Genomic DNA, 2697 nt, shown 5'->3' with positions numbered 1-2697 from the left:
ACGCGCTGTTGCAAAAAAGCTTCAACTCAGTGAGATAAACACTTTTTGACCATATGGCTATATCTTTTCAAAATGTTGCAGGATCACAATGATTTTGACTTATATTATGCAGAATCAAGCCCTTTTCAACATATTTCAGCACCAGCAAGCTGCTAGAAAGGAATCTTTAGTTATTTTAACTCTGTTGCAAAAAAGCTTCAACTCAGTGAGATAAACACTTTTTGACCATATGGCTATATCTTTTCAAAATGTTGCAGGATCACAATGATTTTGACTTATATTATGCAGAATCAAGCCCTTTTCAACATATTTCAGCACCAGCAAGCTGCTAGAAAGGAATCTTTAGTTATTTTAACTCTGTTGCAAAAAAGCTTCAACTCAGTGAGATAAACACTTTTTGACCATATGGCTATATCTTTTCAAAATGTTGCAGGATCACAATGATTTTGACTTATATTATGCAGAATCAAGCCCTTTTCAACATATTTCAGCACCAGCAAGCTGCTAGAATGGAATCTTTAGTTATTTACGCTCTGTTGCAAAAAAGCTTCAACTCAGTGAGATAAACACTTTTTGCCCATATGGCTATATCTTTTCAAAATGTTGCAGGATCACAATGATTTTGACTTATATTATGCAGAATCAAGCCCTTTTCAACATATTTCAGCACCAGCAAGCTGCTAGAAGGGAATCTTTAGATATTTACGCTCTGTTGCAAAAAAGCTTCAACTCAGTGAGATAAACACTTTTTGCCCATATGGCTATATCTTTTCAAAATGTTGCAGGATCACAATGATTTTGACTTATATTATGCAGAATCAAACCCTTTTCAACATATTTCAGCACCAGCAAGCTGCTAGAAAGGAATCTTTAGTTATTTACACTCTGTTGCAAAAAAGCTTCAACTCAGTGAGATAAACACTTTTTGACCATATGGCTATATCTTTTCAAAATATTGCAGGATCACAATGATTCTGACGTATATTATGCAGAATCAAGCCCTTTTCAACATATTTAAGCACCAGAGAGGTGCTAGAAAGGAATCTTTAGTTATTTACACTCTGTTGCAAAAAAGCTTCAACTCAGTGAGATAAACACTTTTTGACCCATATGGCTATATCTTTTCAAAATGTTGCAGGATCACAATGATTTTGACTTCTATTATGCAGAATCAAGCCCTTTTCAACATATTTCAGAACCAGCAAGCTGCTAGAATGGAATCTTTAGTTATTTACGCTCTGTTGCAAAAAAGCTTCAACTCAGTGAGATAAACACTTTTTGACCATATGGCTATATCTTTTCAAAATGTTGCAGGATCACAATGATTTTGACTTATATTATGCAGAATCAAGCCCTTTTCAACATATTTCAGCACCAGCAAGCTGCTAGAATGGAATCTTTAGTTATTTACGCGCTGTTGCAAAAAAGCTTCAACTCAGTGAGATAAACACTTTTTGACCATATGGCTATATCTTTTCAAAATGTTGCAGGATCACAATGATTTTGACTTATATTATGCAGAATCAAGCCCTTTTCAACATATTTCAGCACCAGCAAGCTGCTAGAAAGGAATCTTTAGTTATTTTTAACTCTGTTGCAAAAAAGCTTCAACTCAGTGAGATAAACACTTTTTGACCATATGGCTATATCTTTTCAAAATGTTGCAGGATCACAATGATTTTGACTTATATTATGCAGAATCAAGCCCTTTTCAACATATTTCAGCACCAGCAAGCTTGCTAGAAAGGAATCTTTAGTTATTTTAACTCTGTTGCAAAAAAGCTTCAACTCAGTGAGATAAACACTTTTTGACCATATGGCTATATCTTTTCAAAATGTTGCAGGATCACAATGATTTTGACTTATATTATGCAGAATCAAGCCCTTTTCAACATATTTCAGCACCAGCAAGCTGCTAGAAAGGAATCTTTAGTTATTTACGCTCTGTTGCAAAAAAGCTTCAACTCAGTGAGATAAACACTTTTTGACCATATGGCTATATCTTTTCAAAATATTGCAGGATCACAATGATTTTGACTTATATTATGCAGAATCAAGCCCTTTTCAACATATTTCAGCACCAGCAAGCTGCTAGAATGGAATCTTTAGTTATTTACGCGCTGTTGCAAAAAAGCTTCAACTCAGTGAGATAAACACTTTTTGACCATATGGCTATATCTTTTCAAAATGTTGCAGGATCACAATGATTTTGACTTATATTATGCAGAATCAAGCCCTTTTCAACATATTTCAGCACCAGCAAGCTGCTAGAAAGGAATCTTTAGTTATTTTAACTCTGTTGCAAAAAAGCTTCAACTCAGTGAGATAAACACTTTTTGACCATATGGCTATATCTTTTCAAAATGTTGCAGGATCACAATGATTTTGACTTATATTATGCAGAATCAAGCCCTTTTCAACATATTTCAGCACCAGCAAGCTGCTAGAAAGGAATCTTTAGTTATTTACGCTCTGTTGCAAAAAAGCTTCAACTCAGTGAGATAAACACTTTTTGACCATATGGCTATATCTTTTCAAAATATTGCAGGATCACAATGATTTTGACTTATATTATGCAGAATCAAGCCCTTTTCAACATATTTCAGCACCAGCAAGCTGCTAGAAAGGAATCTTTAGTTATTTACACTCTGTTGCAAAAAAGCTTCAACTCAGTGAGATAAACACTTTTTGACCATA

Source organism: Fistularia commersonii, chromosome 9 (assembly GCF_037954325.1).
Source record: "Fistularia commersonii isolate RoL2024-O1a breed Wild chromosome 9, RoL_Fcom_v1.0, whole genome shotgun sequence".
Lineage (NCBI taxonomy): Eukaryota > Metazoa > Chordata > Actinopteri > Syngnathiformes > Fistulariidae > Fistularia > Fistularia commersonii.
The sequence above is the reverse complement of the archived record's forward strand: the minus strand, read 5'-3'. Positions refer to the sequence as shown.